The sequence below is a fragment of the Chenopodium quinoa genome, unplaced genomic scaffold (assembly GCF_001683475.1).
Source record: "Chenopodium quinoa cultivar QQ74 unplaced genomic scaffold, ASM168347v1, whole genome shotgun sequence".
NCBI classification, from domain to species: domain Eukaryota; kingdom Viridiplantae; phylum Streptophyta; class Magnoliopsida; order Caryophyllales; family Amaranthaceae; genus Chenopodium; species Chenopodium quinoa.
In genome coordinates this window covers 12,084,379-12,103,545 of record NW_018743292.1, presented here as the reverse complement: position 1 = coordinate 12,103,545, position 19,167 = coordinate 12,084,379, and the positions used below count along the sequence as shown (strand labels likewise).

Here is a 19,167-nt window from a genome sequence, read left to right as displayed (position 1 = left end):
CATATCTGACAAACGGGACACTGCCGGATGATCCTCAACAGGCGGCAGCACTGAAAAAACGAGCCTCCTGTTTTGAAATGATACAGGGAGAACTTCACAAGAGGGGGTACCTTCAACCCTTCTTAAAGTGTGTTACTCCTGAAAAGGGATGAGAGATACTAGATGATCTTCACTCTGGTTTCTGTGCTTCCCATATAGGTGGTAGGATGCTTGCTCAAAGGGCAAGGCGCCAGGGCTACTTTTGGCCTACTTTGGAAGCAGATGCAATGGAGATGGTGAAAAAATGTGACAAGTGCCAAAGGTTTGGCAAATTAATTCACCGTCCGGCTACTGACCTCACTACCATTCACAGCCCACTGCCGTTTGCTAAGTGGGGCATGGACATTCTTGGTCCATATACGCCTGCTACAGGTGGCAGAAGGTATATACTTGTTGCCGTTGACTACTTCACTAAATGGGTAGAGGCGGAGGCTGTAAAGGGAATCAAGACGAAAGATGTAATTTCATTCATTTGGAAAAACGTCATCACTCGGTTCGGGGTTCCCATGTCTATGGTTTTTGATAATGGTCCCCAATTTGAGACGCCTGTTCTCAAAAGCTGGTTGGGAGACCAAGGAATTGCACACTACTTTGCATCTGTCGGTCGTCCACAAGCAAACGGCCAGGTAGAAGCCTTTAATAAAATCATCTCAGACGGTCTCAAGAAAAAGATTGAACGAGCAGGCGGCCTATGGGCGGATGAACTACCACATGTTCTCTGGGCCATTAGGACGACTGAAAAAGGGGCGACTGGAGAAACTCCATTCCTCCTAACTTATGGTGCGGAAGCTGTTCTTCCAATAGAACACTACGAGCCGACTCTTCGAGTAATGCTGTATAACGAAGAGGCAAACTGGGAAGCCATGCGCCTGGCATTAGACTCACTTCCTGAAAAGAGGGGCAATGCTGTTTTGCGCCATGAGATCTATCGCCTGAGAATGACTAGATCATACAACAAAAAAGTACACAGGCGTCCACTCAAAGTAGGGGACCTTGTACTTAGAAAAATGGAAGCAGTAGGTAGGGCTAATGAGTCTGGCAAACTAACTCCCAACTGGGAAGGACCCTACCGAATCTATGAGGAAGTCAGGGACGGTACCTACCGTCTGGAAACACCAGACGGACAACCGTTGCCTCGAACTTGGAATGTAGATAACCTTAAAAAATATTTCTTCTGAGAGATGTAAAGTAAAGAGCTACTTAATAAAGTTTGCACTTACTATTTAATCATATTACGAGGGGCATGCCGTCTGTACCTTTACAGTCGGCTACTCTCCATTGAGTTTTTCACTCTATCTTCTGAGGGGCATGCCGTCTGTTCCTTTACAGTCGGCTACTCTCCATTGAGTATTTTACTCAAACACTTAGCTAAAAAGATTAGGGCCTGGCCGACCCTGTGCCTAACAGGCGGCTACCCTTCTTTCACTTAGCACCTACGTTCACCAAGAACTTACAAAGGCCACCGGCCGAATGATCAGACCAGGCGCCAAGCCAACTGATCAAATCTACAAAACTAATTCGACCTGTCCCAACATCATAGCAGGCGTCCGACGGCATCCCCCCGGATGAAATTCGTCGCAGAGAGCAGCTCCCTTTTGGGTGGAACATTGTTCTATAAACTAATTACACGGCACCTATACGACTGTCCCAAGGGCAACCACGTAGCCGTTTTTGAGACAAGGATAACTCTACCACTAACCAAACCAGCGGTAGCGGTTGACATCTGAGTCGGATGACCGCCTGTATTACTTGGGATAAATGCAGGGGGTACCTATTGAGTTAATAGCCAACAAACATTGGCGAATCAAGGGGTCTAGCCGGCCTACGCCGCCTGGTACCTCTACTTCTCAAACAAAAGTGACGGCGACTGAGTAACTCCAACGTTAACTCATAGTCACTCCTTCAAATTTGGTATGGAACCTAAAAAGTTTGAGTTGTCCGCCTGTTTCAAACAAACAAGGGCACTCAAACCCCTATTCCTACTAGATAACCTATTGAGTTAATAGCCACAAACATTGGCGAATCAAGGGGTCTAGCCGGCCTACGCCGTCTGGTACCTCTACTACTCAATCTAGATTGCGACAAAGACTAAGTAACTCCTAAGTTAATAGTCACTCAAACTTAGTATGGAGCCTAAAAGGTATGAGTCGTCCACTTGTTTTTAATAAACAAAGGCTCTCAACCAATACTCTTGCTAGGTTAACAAATTACGAGTTAAAAGCCAACATTGGCAATAAAGGGAAACAACCGGCAACCGCCGTTTGTTATCCTACTTAATTCCTTGGCGACTAGGAAATACTATTTACTTGGTCAGACAAATTGAATAAATAGTTCGAATACCGATTGAATAAATGGCCGACTGATCTTCTACCCTGGAAACAGACCACCAGTCGTCCAGGGGCATAGGCGGCATACTATTTGTACCTGTCTTAACGTTCGGCCATACACAACAGTCGGTCTAGTGAACAAATTAAAAATACTTAGACAAATTTAAACCAAAACAAAAATTTGATTAAAAATAAGCCGGCCATTAAAGACCAGCAGAATATTCAAAACCCCGGCCCCCTGGCCGGGTAATTACAAAAGCAAACGGCACGCAGGCCGTGAGAAAAAAAAAAAAAAAAAAATATACTTAAAGCTTAAGAAGGGGGCAGTTCAGTATCAGCAGCTGCCGCCTGGTCAGCACTCTTCTTGCTGGACTCGGCCTTAGCTGCACCCTCTTTTGATGCCTTACCCCCAAGTGGCACAAGCGCCACAACCGGCTCTTCCTCCTCAAGCGCACCGTCCAACGCCTCTTCTTCAGCAGCCGCCAGGATCTGTTGATTATATGTTTCCGAACACTGGCGGTACGTTCTTTCCCATGAGGCAAAGTCGGCACTGGGGAACAGTCGTTCCCAGGTCATGCGCTGGATTTGAGCGGAGTCTTCCACCATCTCCCGGACGAGCTCTTGTTTCTCTTGCTCGGCCTTATCCGAGAGCTCTTGGGTAAGACTCTTCTCTTGGTTCACCAGGCGTTCTTTTACGTTGGCCAAAGATTTCTCCATGGCTTCGTAAGAGTGCATTTTTTGGCGAAGAGGTTTCAGCTCGGCCTTAAGGTTGGTGACGGTCCCCTCCAGCTCGTCAACCTTCTTTTGGGCCGCCTCTAATTGAGCCCGAACAGCGGCGGTAGCCTGCGCCTGATAATAAAGAAGATCAATGGTCAGTACTTCATTTTGGGCAATTTGAAACATTGCCTTATCACAGCTGGAGGCGGCCATAGCCTTTGCGGCCTTTACCTCTTTGTTTTTCCAATCAATCGGCTTGCGAAGGCTGTTGACTCGGAGCAGGGCCTAAGTACAAAGAAAAACAGGCGTCAGTTTCCAAACAGAAAAGTTAACAGGCGTCCTGGAACTCAAAAGCTCAAAAAAATGCTAAGTATACCTCAGCAAGGACCCCTGAAATCCCATCAAGGTCAAGGGTGTCGGCACCCCTGACCGCCTCCCTGTCAGATGGAGGAACTACTTTAACCATGGACTTGGCTACCTCAACCAAGTCAAGCCCTTGGGGGCCGGCTGCATTAAGTGAAAGGAAAAAACAAGTTAGACCTAGTCAAGAAGGAAGCAAGGGTGAGTTTTTACAAGTGAGTGTCCATACATCTAGGCGGCCCCGCCTGGGTTTTTGAAGAAGTCGCCGGCTGCTTCTCAGCCGCCACTGTTTTCCTGGAAGACCCAGGAGAGCTTGCAACAGTCGTCCTCCGGGCCTTGGGGTCCGGCTGTTGCGAGGAAGAAGCCCTTGGAGTGCCAGACTGAAAACAAAAAGAGTTAGTATATGCATAAGACAACTAAAAGAGGAAGAGTTTTCGAAGCTTACCAAGGGTGCCTCCTTGTTGGGGGAGTCGGCATACGACTGCTTCATGAGCGAGGCCCGCAACATGGCCGCCGCAGTCTTGGATGTTGTTATTTTACTCATGGCGTCAGCTGCAAGAAATAAACAACAAAGTTAGTAAAAATCCCAAGTAAACAAGGCGTGAAAAAACAGAGTATTTGTCAGGCCGGCTACCTCTAGAGCACCGACTGCCGAGGCCACAGGCGGCCAAAAAGTACTCGTCATAGAGCCACTTGAAGCTCGGGACGCAGTTTAGGGGTACTTGCTCTCGTACCCCTGAAGTAGAGTTCACCCTAGTCTCTACTTTGAAGAGTCCTTTGTCTAGGATCTCTTTTTTAGCCTTTGGGGGAACAGGCGGCATGCTGCGGCCGCCTGCGAGAAGAGGCGGATCCCTATTCCACTTGTTAAAGCGTTTGTTCAGCTCCGTGTCTGAACCCTCGATAATTAGGAAGGTGTTCCGCCAATCTTTCCATTTGTTCGCCTTACCTCTCGTCATGAGGTAACCCCTATGGCTTGTTAATTGGTACCAGCCGGTACCCCCCGACTTAGGGGTCCGGCTGAGATAGTTCATGTGGGCGAAAGCCTCAAAGCTTGGCTCCACCCCGTACATTTCGCACCCGGCCACATAGCCGAGTACGTTTACCCAAGAGTTGGGGGCTAACTGCCATAACCCCAGATCATACCCATCTAAAATCCGCTGAACAGCCGGATGTAATGGGAAGCGCAGTCCAGCTTTGATGGCCGCCACATAGCAGCCAAAGCAGCCGTCACCATAGCTGGTACCAGCCGGCCAGACGACAGTGTCTTCTGGATCCGGCACGAACAGTAAAAATTCCGGGCCCATTTTGTGGTTAGCAATAAAGCTCGCCACGTTGTCTTGCATGGTTGCAATCCGGCCCCGGGGTACCCTGCAGTAGTAGGGGGCGTTTTCCTCTCTGTAAGAGGCGGACGGCTCCGCCCAATTGTCCCCTTTCTCAACTGCGTGAGAAAGTCTCGCCTCTTGTAGGCGGCTATGTTTTTCTTCTGAGTCAGGAGAACTATGGCCAGAAGAGCTGGACTCGGACTCGTCCTCTGACGAGTCCGAAGAGGACGACTCCTCCCCTCTCCTAGAGGGGCCCGCCTCCTCTCCCTTAGAAGGAGCAGGAGGAAAATTAGACATGTCAACGGTAAGATGGGAAGGGACCACCTTGGCCCCTCTCTCAGAACTGTCGGCTTGGCAGTCGCCTCGTTTCAATTCTACATCTGGCGCCTGGTCAGATGTTTCACTAAGGAGTACCCTTTGGGAGGAGCCGTCTGAGTTTGATATCATAGCAGTCTGTTTCGTTCTGGCCATCACGTTCTGCATAGACACAGATACAGTCGGACTTTGTATAAAGGGCAAAGATGGGTCCAGAAAAGGGCAGGCGGCACTCCTAGTCCTAGATTCAGCCGTCCCCGGTGACCGGCTGATCACTAACTTAGGTCGTGTCGTGTGCTTCCATGGTGCCATTTCAAAAAATAAAAATAAAATTAAGGGTAAGAGAACTGAGTTACCTGAACGAGTGACGGTTGATGAAGTCCTGGAAGTCCGGTGCAGTCGGCTTGTCAGAACAGGCGGTAGGCAGAAAAAGTCCGAAATGTCAGAGCAAGTTCAGGGGTCCGAATGTTCTCGCAAAGTTCTCAAATGTGACAATGACTGAAGTCAGCACTTCCTTTTATAGGCAAAGTGAGAAGGCGAAGGGTCGCTTCCAAATTCAAAATTTGGGCGGGAAAATCTCTCGGCCGTTTGCAAGGTGACACCTGTAGCAGGCCGTCGCCTGTCACCGTGCGACACCTGTCACAGGCGACACGTGACCAGTCACGTGCCACCTGTGAGGGGCAAATGATTAGGGGATTTTTATCCACCAATCACCGTCTGACAAGTGGACCAACCAGGTTCCGCCACGTGTCCTTCACGAAGGCCAACAGGAGCCTGCCACGTGTCAATCACAGATACGTCCTCTACGGACCAATTAAGACACGCCACGTGTCCACCCATGCCAAATGGGAAAACCGGCCATCAAGGCCCAATCCAGTCTAGAGGCCCGATCAGCCCTAGGTTTACCTTAAACCTAGAGAGTGGCACGCTTCTCGAGGCTATAAATACTTAATTAATCCTCATTAGTTAGGTAATCGAAGAATCAAGTAATCAAGCAGAGAAGAGCAGAGTTATTACGGAACATCAACAACCGGCTAATCTCGCTAACGACGCAGATTACCAACACTAAGCACTCTCACCTAGAGAGATCTCATTACTTTAATTTCTGTATTAATTACTCCTTAATCAGGTACTAACTTGACCGTTGGAGGCGGAGCTCTCAGGAGTCTCCGTTATTTTGCAGGTACAGGCGTCCGGTTCCAGTCTCGGAATTGTAACTCTCCCGCAGGACATCAGAAAACCCCGAAACAGTACGAATAGTGGCCGGTTTAACTACCGAACTGAAAGTCTTATCACAATCCACACCAACCTCTTGCATTGTGACCTGCCATCACAAACAAGACGAGCTTTGTGCCTTTTAAGGTCACAATTAGACTTGTATTTGTGTTTAAACAACCACATACAATTAACAATATTCACCCCCATAGGCCTGGGTACCTAATCCCAAGTCCCTATTTTAATAAGAGCATCATATTCATCTTGCATTGCATCGCTGCATTCCAGTTATGATCATTAAGAGCATTTTTATATGTCATGGGGAGTGGTGATTTATGAGACGATATGGTCATGTGAGCATGGTGATATTTGGGATTGGGTTTGAAAATCCCGTGTTGACTACGCGTAACACGAGGAAAGGGAGGCGGGGGTGAGTGGGTTGAATGGGTGTTAAGCCACGTAGGGGAGAAGGCGTGTAGAGTGGTGAAGCAATGGGCTGCCCAGAACTAGGCCGAGAAGAATGCCCAGCCGTAGGAGAGCTAGGGAGCAGGCTGCCAGATTATGGGTGGGCCGCTGGTGAACCAGTGCCTGCTGGGCTGGTAGCAGACCTGGTGAGCCGGCCTGTATTGTTGGATAGGTTGTTCGGTTGAACTTGTTTTTGTGGGCTGGAATTATGGGTGTGTTGCTCCCACAAAGGTGAAAATAAGGGGCTTGGTTCCGGATTTAAGAAATCATAATCTGATGTCCGATACTTGGCCAAATTACAAAACGGAAAGGTAGATTCATCAAAAGTGACATGACGGGAAATAATAATTTTATTTGAAGATAGGTCTAGAAAAGTGTATCCGCGGTGGTTTGTGGGGTATCCCAAAAAGACATATGGAGCCGACCTAGGAGCTAAATTGTGCGGGGTTGTAGCTGATAAATTAGGAAAACAAAAACATCCAAATACTCGTAAATGGTCATATGAAGGAATTTTGCGAAATAAAGCAAGTGCGAGAGTGGTGTTTACAAGGGCTTTAGTAGGCAAAATGTTCAGAAGGTATGTTGCCGTCTCCATGGAGAGATGCCAGTAGGAAGGTGGGATCAAAGCATGAATTAGATATTCGTTCGGTTGCTTTCATCGCTTTGTTAGTCTTTGTGATGACAAAGTCAATCATCGCTTTTAGTCTCATCTAGACGGAGGCTCCCCATCTTTAATGTTTGGGGTGAGCAAAGTCCTCCAATCTCTTGCTCTCTTTGTTAGTAGAGTTGCAGGAAGAGAAACCACATTTGGGTGTACGGTTTCTCATGTCGGAGTCATAAGATAGGATGACTATTAGATTTGTTCCTGGACTCCTAGGAAGTAGCTATGCTTTCCGATCCCTAGGAGTGGAATGTTGTGAAGGTTTATTTCGTCAACAGGATGCTTTCATCTTTCGGTCGTGGCAACTCTCAACTTCTTCTATCAAGAACTTGCATTTGTGGGTTTGCAAGTTTCAGTTCCCTTCCCTAATTTCAACCCGCAACCATTGTCCATTTCAAGTTTCTCGACAAAGGTTGCAACTCTCGGGTCACGGTAAGGATATTGTAAGTTTTTCTTGGTTTTCCAGGCTCTGTTATAACATGTACGAAGCAAGGCATTGTTTGAGTTCTCAGTCACTTCAATTGTCCTCCAATGGTGGTCATTGCAAGCCGTGTTTATGGGATGGATTAAGCATCTTGCCTCAGCTACAGTTCATAAGTTTTTCCTTTCGTAGTTTATGTATGTGGTTTGATGTAGTTTTGTTTAGCTCTTATAGGTTGTAATTTCTGTCTTTCGTTATATGTACTCATTGTCAAAAAAAAAAAAAAATAAATAAATAAAAAATAAAAAAATAAAATAAACTTGCCAAAGCTAATCCAGGGTAAAACGCGTTTTTCAATTTCAAATCAGTAAAACAAAATTTTTAATAAAAAATAAAAAGAGTAAAGCACGTTTTTCAATATCAAATCAGTAAAACAAAAAATTTAAAGCACAAAATGTTTGATTACGTATATCTATGCACTTAGGTCAGAATTATAAAATCAATAAGCCATCATAATTAGTACAATCCTACAATTTTCTCCATTGCAACAAGTCAGTAACTTTACCTTTCATTCATAGCAGTCTACCAGAAGCCATATTTACATCTATCCTATTCTCTTCTTCCTCAGCGTTGGGAACTTGAAAGGAATAGGAAGAATAGCAACAGCCACTTTATTTCTTCTCGCAAATTTACAGCCCAAATTCTCGAAATAAGGTCTTGGACTTAAAGCAGACATCTTCAGATCCTTGGCAATATCAGTATAACCAGTCTGAAACTCATCAACCATTAAGGTGAGAACCAGCACATAGCTAATGAACGAGCCTATTTTGTCATCCGCGATCCTGTTTTTATCTGAATCGACAAACATTTTGTTACAGAATTCTTGGGAGATATTTTTTATTCTTGGAAGGTTGCTGCCGCCACCAGCAGAATACCGATTCTTGAAGTTTATGAGTAGAGAATATGACAAGATGCCAGCAAACCTTTTTGGTGCTTCATCCTGCAGCATCAAGAATAGAAAATAACATACATACTTCATACATATCTATGGGGAAAATAAAAGAGTATTCAGGTAAAATGTGTATTGGGATTTGAGATCAATGATATTAGCCAGAGTATTAGAAAAATGAGATCTAGACAGAACAGTTAGGCAGCGAGAATTAGGCATGAGATGCACAAAAAGCACTGAGTTACCAAAACACTAGCCACGATCAGACAGTATGACCGACACATACTATGCCAGAATTGCCATCTTATTGGTTATTATACTACAAACCCAAAGATGTATATACCCTTTTACTACATTTTCCACGACAGATTGACATATAGCCCAAGTTCACTATCATTTGCTCTTATGTCTTAAACAAAACAAACTCACTGAGAGCAACCAACTTATCCCCCCACCCCCCCAACCCCGCCCCTCCCCCCCCCCCCCCCCCCCCACCTAAATACACACACAAATATAAAGGCTGGCAGAATTAGCTCACCTACTTCCCTTTATTTTTCCTTATCTACCTTCTGCTATTGTTTTACTTTAAGCAAACAAAAGCACATGCCAATTTCAACTCCTTTCCAACACACAATTCTCTTGTAGCAAGATGTAGATGAAGCCTTGATTATCAATACTAGTTCCAAAAAGACCAAAACTTATAAATTAGTACGATGACAATATAATGTTTACATGGCATCTCAGGGGAAAAGATGTCAAACATCTAAGACAGCGTGAAAACAATCAACTTATCAGCCTAGCCTTCTCTGGTGCTGTAGCAGAGAGAACATGTGGGGTAACATTGTAGCGAGTGTCCAAACTGGAACTTGCAATTGCTGTCTTGTCTATAGGAGTTGCCTCATAAACACGGCTTACGGTTATCTCAGGCATGGCATCAGAATCTGCCTTTTGACTTAAGCGCATTGCTCCTTGTCCTGCAACAGAGACATCTAATTCCAAATCAAATCTGATCTAAATTATACATGGGTTCTGAACTTTATTATATACAGTCTAATACATTTGACCAACTGACCACTAATTTTGGAAACTTCTTACTCTCTTATCAGTAATCTGGATAGCTACATATTACTATATTACACTTGACAGTTATAAATCTTTGACTAATCCATAAGTAAATTTTCATTAGCAATTAGCATTTCATCACTTGATGAGTTAATAATTTGGTACATGCATACATCAAGATGCCCCATAACTTCATTAAACATGAATTGTGTTAAAACTTAATAGAACCTGTTCAAAGGTTTTATCATAACACAACGCAGAAAAACAAATGGCCGTTGATTTAGATATCTCATTATCAGTCAAGAAGCAACAGATCAAAGAAAAAAGGTTCTCTACATGGTATCACATCACATGCCTTTGGTTCCCAATTTCTGAATGCCAAAGATGAGTATCAAACCTTCTTTATAGCACCCTTGGTACCATAACAGTCAGTAAGTTTGTTCCTTTTGTGTCTTCTATCTTCAGCATCATCAATCTTGGCTGGAGCTTCTGGTTCCTTTTCAGATACACTGTGATGCTCTAGCTAATGGTTGTAACCTGAATATCTGACCATTGTCAACAACAAGGTCCATGTTAGGAATAGGAGTCGAGCTCATATAGGTGTCTACTTCAAAAACATGCGTGAAGATCATAATCTTAGAAACACACGAGTGGAGGGTTTAAAATCGCAGTAAATTATCCCAACAAAATGTCACTCTAAAGACGACAACCCAATGGAACATTATGCTATTCCTTTTTTATTCTGCATATCTATATAACAGGGAATGTCATGAATGAATTCTGAAACGCATAGCTATCCCAGTTGATGAAATTATGACACTAATAACGAAATAAATAAGCGTGAGAAATAAGAATCTTCAATTTCCCAAAGTTGTTCCGAAATGATCACACAATGACACAAGTACAAATCAGTTTCATTGTCATGGATATCAATCAAACAAAAACAAAATCCAACCAGCTGTAATCCCCTTCCTCAACTAACTAAACCAACAAAAAAAAAATCAACATTCCTTAGTTGAAATCAATTAGCATAATCAAATACCAAATGTCACAAATAAACTCATGTAAAATGTACTACCATTAAAAAGATAAACCCATGGATGCCAACTAGCTTAATCTACGATACATTACATATTTACATGGGATCAAATCACAAGAAATAAACTTGAAAAAGGTGAATGGAAATATACCCTATTAACAGTAATGGGAACCAATCTGAAAGACTGAGAAGTTTTCTCAAGAAAACCAAGAACATAACCATTCATACTACTAACAGCAGCAAACCTAGATAATCAACTTTAGACCCATTTGTTTCGCAACAAATTCAACTGTTCCAACCCTTTTCTGGTCCCTATAAAACCCTAGATTGCTTGATTCTGATTTTTTACAGTTTAATGGATCAAACCAGATGGGTAAGTACCCAAAATTGGATTAGGGCAGAAATGTCCATTTTCATTGTTCTTCCTAATATTAAAGTTTTATAAACAAAATCCTGCAACACGTTAGCAACCAAATTTAATTCAATTATCAAAATTAGGCTTTATAAATCGCATAAAAATTCTAATCAAAGTATGCAATGGAAAAATTCTAGCAACAATATCGCTCGTTTTATGAGTCTTGACTCTTGAGTAATTATAACGAAATAGTTCAATTGTACTGTACAACTTAGAAGAACACTAAACCGACTTTACCTCATAATCTGTTTCAATGGAGCGAGAAAGCTCAAAAGCCGCTTCAATAGAGAGTTAATAGTACGCTTCAATGGAGGAGACACAGGAGGAAGATTATTGACAAGCCCAGTCATCGAGCCCACAAGAGAGAGAAAACAGCTGATTTGGTTAGTGTGACTGTGTGAGGGTAAAGTGGGTCAAATTGGAAGGGGGAGTCGGGAGATGGACGGTTAGGAACTAGGATGTGTTAATCATTTTACAGTTTTACGATAAGAAATTACTACTACTCCGTATTATATTAAAAATGTTAGGGTGGTTAAAGTTTGCGATGCGTCATGGCCAACGCATACATGTATGGGCCAGGGAATGGGACTTCGGTCTGGCGGTTTGGTTTGACCTCGGTTTGAGTCGGTTTCGGTTTGGAGCGGTTCGGGTTGAAACGGTTTTATTTAGCTGATGGGTCGGTTCGGTTCGGTTTGCATTAGTCGCGAGTCGGTTCGGTTTCGGTTTATTTCTTTACGGTTTAAATTTGGTTTGGGTCATAAGCGGGTCGGTTTATAAACGGTTCGGATCATGTCGGTTCGGTTTGAAACGGGACAGTATCGGGGGCGGGTTTACCCGGGTCGATGTCGGCTCGGTTTACAAACGGTTCGGATCATGCCAGTTTGGTTTGAAACGGGTCATTTTAGGGGCGAGTTTATCCGGGTCAACGTCGGTTCGGTTTATAAACGGTACGGATCATGCTGGTTCGGTTTGAAATGGGTCGGTTTAGGGGCGGGTTTACCCAGGTCAATGTCGGTTCGGTTTATAAACGGTTTGAATCATGCCGGTTCGGTTTATAAACGTTTTGTGTCATGATCGAATCGGTTTGAAACGGGTCGGTTCATGGACGGTTTTACCCCGTCAATGTTAATTCGGTTTATAAGCGGTTTGGGTCATGATTGTCTTAAAGATCGCGTCATGACCCTGATTTAATGAGTTGATACTTAGAATACGATAAATCGATAATTAAGGAAGTACAAGTATTCAATTAGATCGATCAACACGTGTTTTAAACTTTTAAGTTTTAATAATCAGATATGTTTATCAATTATACATACATACCAATGAAAACAGTTCCCGATTTGAAAACAGGTTTAAACAGGTTGCGATTTGAAAACACTTCGATTTTAACGGTTTAACGGGTTATAGCGGTTTGGTTTAAACAGTTAGCGGATTACAACAGTTCGGTTTAAACAGTTTTTCCTGCGGTTTAAACAGTTTCGGTTCATAAACGGGTCGGTTTAAACGGTTAGCGGGTTACAAATGGTTCGGTTTAAACGGTTTTTTCTACGGTTTAAACGGTTTCGGTTTATAAACGGTTCGGGTCAATAACGGGTTTATAAACCATTCGGTTCGGTTCCCTTTCGTTTCGGTTTTGAGCAGTTCGGTTTGTTATCGGTTTACGGTCCGTAACGGGTTGATAATAAGCGGTTCGATTTGGTTTTGGTTTGACATTGTACGGTTCAGTTCGGTTTTCGGTTTAAAATTAGCGGTTTATAAACGCATCGGTCCGTGATGGTTCGGCTCGATAACGGGCGGTTTTCCGGTTCGGTTTGAAAAGTCCCACCCCAGTATGGCAAATTGGGAACTAATTCGACTTGGTTTCATTTCATAACTTAATAACTTGACTTGGTTATTGGACAGGTCGAGTCAGGGGTGTAGGTTATTTGCGGATCAGATCAAAGAGGGTTACATCTTATAAAGTCAATGGACAATTGTGGGTCGATGGCGGGCGGGCCAACAAACTAACTACAACTAATACTTTCTCCGTTTCTATGTAGTTGACACGTTTAATTTAGGCATACATATTAAGGAGAGGAGATAGAGTGAGAAAGAATGATAAAGCAAGTGGATAGCTAGTAAATGCAAATTAAAAAACTTACCCAAAAAAAAAACGTGTCAACTAAAAAAAAAACTTCCTAAAAAGGAATACGTGTCAACTAAAAATGACAGAGGTAAGTATTAAAATAACAACCGCTAATATCATCTTCCTCCCAAGATATATACATGTCACTATCTTATAAATTTTTTCCCGCCTAAATGTAATGATGACATCACTTTTTTTTTTTTTGAATAATCTAGTTTCACTTTCTTCCCGAAAAAAACTTAATTCTTAATACTCTTTCATATTCTCTTAATTGTTCGTTCCTAATTTTCATGTATCTTACTCTTCTAAAAAAAATAAAAATATTCTCTTAATTGTTGCTTTTTTTTTTGTTTATGTTCTTTTTTCTCTCTAATCTCTATTAATCAACCTCACTAATTTCGTGCGGGTTTGTTTGGCCAAGCTTTTGGAAAATAACTTCTGTTTCTTAAAAATAGTTTTCTAGAGAAACACAACACTTACCTGAAACAGAAGGGTTTGGTTTTAAAGAATTAAAATAGAAACTATTTTACCCTGTTTGGCCCAATAGAGAAGATGGATCCTTTTTTATATTTAGATTGGATATTGGAGGTCAATTTGCAAAATTTAAAGGGTGTTTTTGTCCAAAAAAAAGTACCATTAAATAGGTAGAGTAGCTTGGCTAATTGATCAGATTAGTAAATAAAAAAGACCCATAGCGACAATTTGGTAATAAAAAAAAAAAAAAAAAAAAAAAAAAAGAGCTAACTGTAGACTCTTGATTGTGTCTCCCCAAAAAAAACCAAACCCAGTGATGAGTAACTTTCACGTCTTTGATTATCGAGTAAGGTGAAATGTTGAAGAGTCTCGTGAATTTCACCTTTTCTAATCTCTAATCTAAATGTTTTAATTCATTTCGTATTTCCAAAATCGTTCATTTCGTGTCTTCTTTAAGATAACGTCCAAACTAGTTTATTTTGGTCCATAATCTGGGTCCAATAATTGTGTAGTTGGATGGGGCTTGAAAAGAGTTTTCCAACGATTATTATAAGAAGTCATGGCCAATATACTAAACTGTGCCCAAACCGAGCTTTATATGTGGACCCAATGATCATGTAGAGGGTCTATTAATCTTAATTATATTTCCAAAACCATTAGAAATTATCTTAAGCTTCTAGAATTATCTAGAAGGTTGTTTTGAGTCCTAAATCCATTAGGATTTATCCTCTTTTTGAAAAGATAATGATTAAGAATTTTATTTCGAATAAAACATGTGTTTTTTAATAGATTTAATTCTAATAAAACAAGGATAAGTACGGATATTCGACTAACCCAATTTGATTGAAAGTCGGATTCCGTACGGATCCTATCTTCTGAAAAACATCGCGCAGCAATGGATCCATCGCACAACGATGAAAATATCGTGCAGCGATATCCCCATTGCAACGCGATGAAACCTTTTATTCCGGATGGAATTCGGATCGTTCTCTGATCTTTTCAGTGGTTTTTTCTCTATAAATAGGGGACGATTTCCTCCGTTTTCATTCACCAACAATCATCATCTAATCCTCTCTATAAGCTATAATCTTCTCTCTCTTTCTTAGCCTTAGCCTAAACACATCACAAACACACACCATACGTCCTTTGCGAGACTCTAATACTCCAAGCCAAGCTCGAAGTTGCCTTCGACATCGACGTGAAATATTGATAATTCTAAGGGTTTGGTCCCAAATCTATTTTTCAATTCTTCTTTATATTATTGTTTGATTTAATCCTTCTTGAAGTTACTAACGTGTTTATTGTTTTGATAGAAAGAGATCGATGCATCAAAGTGAGTAATTTGATCTCCCTAATATTTATTCTTTTGATATAGAAATCATGCTTAGAATATTATTTTAATTCCTAGTATCATGTTAGGATGTCTTTATGATTTCTAGTATCATGTTAGGATGTCTTTAATATTTCTAATATCATATTGCTAGTATCATGTTTAGGATAAAACTTTGATTTTTATTTAGTGACATGCTTGGGTTTGTTATTAATCATCATGCCTAGGATCTTGCTAATATTATTATGCTTTAATGATAATATTTATTATATGTCGATGATGATTGTTGTGTCGATATTGCTTGTTATGTTGCTTGATTATTCTTGATATTATTGTTTTTGCTTGATCACGCCCCTTTCTGTAGGTTTAAAGGGAATTTGTACATGAAATCACGCTTAATAAGATAATTAATAAATTGTTTTTAGGCTAATATGTTTTTAATTCAAGTGATCGCCAACAATATATTTATTTGTGCATTAATAATCAACCAACATAGATTAAACAGATTTAGGGCTAACTTATTGATTGTATGTTGATCGAAAAGCACAAATGAATATGATAAGAATAAAGTAGAGGCCTATTTAAAGCGAGTTCAATCTCTTTTAGGTTGGATTCATACCATCATCCCCGAATATCTAGTCATGGTTCCGGACCACTATGGAGTTAGCGATCTCCGTGATCGTGAATGGGGTGTAACCTTCACACCTGTGGACGGTTTACAAGTTCCTAAAACTTGTTGGCGACTCTTTTGCTCTAGCTTCTTTCCCTTTGGACGCCACCATGCTAAAGTGCATGATCACAGTGGGGCTCAAAGTTGAGTATTGAAATATTCCCTACACTAACCATATGCGACAATTTGGTAAAAACAATAAACTCCGGTGACATTTAGACCAAAAAATCTAATTTTTTCTGACAAACTCTTTAAAAATCCTAATTTAATTTGTTTTTTTTGTTTTTAAATTTATTTCTCCCTTTTAAAATTTTGAATTAATAATGTCATCTCCTTTTTATTTTGCTAAATCCCAATACCAAATTTATTTCCAACCCCTTTTAAAAACATTTTGTAAATAGGGGGTATGAAACTTAAGTGAAAATTGATACTTAACAAATTTTTTTTCTTGAAGTTGTTATTTCCTAAAAAGGGTTGATAAAAAAACTGCACGAAAAACAAACTAAATTAAGTATTTGCGAGTAAATTGTCGGATATTTTTGTATCTTTTGGGTTAAATGTCGCCTGAAATAAATTTATTTATCAAATTGTCGCTTAGGGTTAACTTTTTTTTACCAAATTGTCGCCGGAGTTATTTTTTTACCAAATTGTCGCTAAGGGTCTTTTTTATTTACCAATCTGATCAATTGGCCAGAGTAGCTCCCCAAGAAATAGCTCCCCAAACACTTTGAAAAACTTGGCCAAACACTACCTTAGTATCATTGTTCCTCTTCAAAGTTAAGAAGTGCAAACGCTTCTTTTCTTTTTTCTTGATGAAAAAATTGACACCACTTCACTTTGTTTTCAAATTTTTCTCGTCAATTTAATAAATTTTATACTTGTTATATTGAATATTTGATTTTTAGATTTTTGTTTGTGAGATATTGTTGTATAATTTTGTGAACATAGGTTAAGATTTTCTTGGTTTAGGATCTTAATCTTTAATTTGAGGTGAGTGAACCAATATACGAATTGTGGATTTTTTTTTTTGAGCTTAGGTAAGTTTAAATTATGAAGAGCGGCTTTCTATCGTTCTGTGAAACCATGAAATGAGAGATATAAAATATTAAAATGAGTTTTCTGCCAAAAAAAAAAAAATGAAAGTGTTAACTCTTATAAAAAATATAGGCACATTTGGTTAGAGTAACACTTTAAGTAAACGCACAATAAATATAAGGTTTCACAAAAAAAATGTTTTTAAAATGTGGTTTGTGAAAACATTTTAATTTTTTTTTTTTAAATAGATATATTTTTTTCTTATTCCCTCCGTCCCATAATACATGATACGTTAGGCTTTTTTTTCACTATTCATGTATTAGGTTTGACTCTAATTTTTTACTAACATAATAAAAATATATTTTTTCATAAAATATATTGTTAGATAGGTTTTAATATAAAGTTTCATAATATAATTTTAAAAGTAATTTTCATTAATATTTAATTATATAAAAATAAAGTCAAATTAGTTCATTGGTATATGTGCAATGTTTGACTGTGTCATGTATTATGGGACAGAGGGAGTATTTTTTTTTTTTTTTAAAAAAGCTCATTTTATTTAAATATATATTAAAGAATTTGATTTATCAGGAGTTTTTGAGTCAAGTATCGAGCTGCTTGACTTGATTCGTAAATATTTCAAGTCGAGACCGAGGCAATGTCGAGTAGCTTATGAGTTGTGTCACGTCGTAAGCAACCCTAGACATGTACTTCGTATATAATAGTGAAAAGCTTCAATATTATAATTTGTTACCATACATAAATAAGTTGATCTTATTACATTTTTTATAGGAAATTTTGTTAACAACTACCAATTTAAGCCTCTGTTTTGAAAACAACTACCTTTAAATTTTATTTTTTTAAAAACAACTACCACAAACTTGTAAAAAGTTAGAGTAGCACTACCACTCTTAAATTTCCGACAAGCAAGAATCTCCGGTGAGTGGGTCCCACTTTCTACTTTTCCCTCCAATTTTTGTTTCTCTCTCCTCTCTACATATCTGCTAATGTTCGTTTTTCGATTGAACAAAATTTCCTAATTTTTTCCTCCAAATTTCTTCCTTTTTTCACCAATTGAGCAAGAGGAATAATTTCTGGAACATTACATCGAGTAATTTGAGAATTTTATATGCTAATTAGGGTTCTTAATGACTCGAAATTGGGAAAATTGGGAAAACTAGGGCTTCACAATTTTTTGCTTTTTGGGTAAATTGAATGAATTTATCGACATTAGGGTTTATTAATTGGTTGTTATCCATGTATTTGAAGGATTGTTGCGAATTGAATCATGTCCATTTCATCCTATGAGTTAGCTCGTCCTTTTCCTAGCAAGTGCTATTGTGGAATCCCCCCCAAAGTGGAGACTTCTTGGACCAGCACCAATCCTGGAAGAAGGTTTGTTGCCTGTAAGTTTTACGATGCCTATACTGGTAGGCGTGGATGCAAGTTTTTTGAATGGATTGATGTAGAGATTGTGGAATGGCAAAGGGTCATTACCAACCAGCTTGTGTTGGAGAAGAAGTTGATGAAGGCAGAAATTGCTAATTTGAAGGAAGAGGTTTGTTTGCTGTAAGATCAAAAACCAAGATTGGTTGAGCAAAATGAAAAATTCAGCAAGTAATTGAAGGGTTCATCCTTGGAATTGAAGAGAAGGGAAGGTAGTTGGATCTGGAATAAAGGTAATTAGGTAATTTCGTATGGTTAAATTGGAGGGAAAGGTAGAAAGTGGGACCCACTCACCGGAGATTCTTGCCGGAAATTTAAGAGTGGTAGTGCTACTCTAACTTTTTACAAGTTTGTGGTAGTTGTTTTAAAAAAAAAAAATTAAAAGGTAGTTGTTTTCAAAACAGAGGCTTAATTTAGTAGTTGTTGACAAAATTTCCTTTTTTATGTTAGATAAAAAAAATAAGTTCTAAACTTTACAATTAAATTTACAATTTAATTGATGAAAATCTTTAGTTATGTGATGAATTTTTTTTTTAAACACATGTTAATAAAATACACATCATTACAAATCTAATTAGACCTCATTTAATACTTGTTTCCTCTTATATTAGCGTACATATAAGGTCAAAGTTTAGTCAAATCATGCAATCAAATTCGAAAAACTAATTAAGCTTAGATGATATAAACAAAAATAAGTTGAACTAAACATAGCCTAAGTCATATTAAAATGAACCACATAGGCTCTTAAATTTTATAATACTTCCTCCATCCCTTAATTAG

The 19,167-nt window shown here is 39.8% G+C and overlaps 1 long non-coding RNA gene across 1 annotated transcript; it reads right to left on the bottom strand.

The window, feature by feature from the left end:
* Positions 1-7,106: 7,106 nt before the first annotated feature.
* On the bottom strand, positions 7,107-11,745 carry LOC110737075. The gene is made up of 4 exons (XR_002514333.1): positions 11,545-11,745; positions 10,251-10,398; positions 9,330-9,765; positions 7,107-8,842 (listed from the first exon to the last, which is right to left on the bottom strand). It is a non-coding gene; the product is annotated as an uncharacterized LOC110737075 (long non-coding RNA).
* Positions 11,746-19,167: the final 7,422 nt, after the last annotated feature.